This window comes from Alligator sinensis, unplaced genomic scaffold (genome assembly GCF_000455745.1).
Source record: "Alligator sinensis unplaced genomic scaffold, ASM45574v1 scaffold613_1, whole genome shotgun sequence".
NCBI lineage: Eukaryota > Metazoa > Chordata > Crocodylia > Alligatoridae > Alligator > Alligator sinensis.
The window spans coordinates 69776-70981 of NW_005843655.1; positions in this window are offsets into that span (position 1 = coordinate 69776).

Consider the following 1206-nt stretch of genomic DNA (forward strand, 5'->3'; position numbering starts at 1 on the left):
TAAAGTGCTCATGTCATCTTTATTTTTTTCCCCTCTGGGGAGGTGGGGTGGGGGGAACCACCGAGCCAGAGGCTGCAGGAGAAGGTGGCATGGCAAAGGGGCTCCCGTTTTATCTCAGCTGGCCCTGCCCCTGGCCACCCAGCCGGCCCAGCCAATTGGCACATGCACAGTAGGGCAAAAGCTTTGCAGACAGACCAACAGACAGACTAAGCCTTTTATTATATTAGAACAATAAAGTCAAAGGGTTAGAAGGGGCCTCAAGGGGCATGTGCTCTAACCCCCTGTACAAATGCAGGAATGGCACTCCTAAGTCATCCCTGATGAGTGCCTCTCCAGCCTCGTTCTGAAAACCTCCAATGGTGGAGACTCCACAACTTCCCCGGGGAAGTCTATTCCACTTCCTCACTATTCTAAAAACAAGGGTGCTTTTCCCCCAAACCCTAATCTACTTCTACTTTGCTATAATCTGAAGCTTGATATCCTTCCCTATGCAGCAAGGGAGAATAGTTGTTCACCCTCTTCTTCTTGCCAGCTTTTCAGATATTTAAAGATTGTTATGATCTGCCCCTTAATTGCCTTTTCTGCAAGCTAAGCATGCCTAGTTCTCTTAACCTCTCCCTGCATGACTTGCCTTCCAGCCCTTTAGCATTCTTTCACCTATCTCTGAACTCTCTAACTTCTCCATATTCCTTCTTAAAATGCGGAGTTCAGACCTTCACAAAATACTTTAGATGAAGCCTAACCAGCACCATGGAGAGTGGAAACCATCACTTCCCATGTTTTAATCTAATACCTCTGTTGTGGCAGCCCCAAACTGCAGTCAGTTTTTTTGCAGCTACATGAAGTTGCTGCCTCATGTTGAGTCTGTGACCCACCAGACTCCCCAGATCCTGTTCAACACTGCTGTCACCCAGCCATTTATAACCCAACCTGTATTTTGGCTTTTGATGAGTGCTTCATAGGTGCAGCACCTTGCATTTATTTCTTTACATTTCACCCTGTTGTTTTTAGCCCATTTTCCCAATCTATATATATCTATGCTTATGATATAAAGTATTTGCAGTTCATCCCAGTTTCACCTCATTTGGATATTTTTATATATTCTGCCATCCAAATAGCTAATTACACCAATTAGTAAAAGAAATTCTACAATTCTTTATAATTTGGGGACTTTAACTAGATCAGGGGTTCTTAATCCCTGGGCTG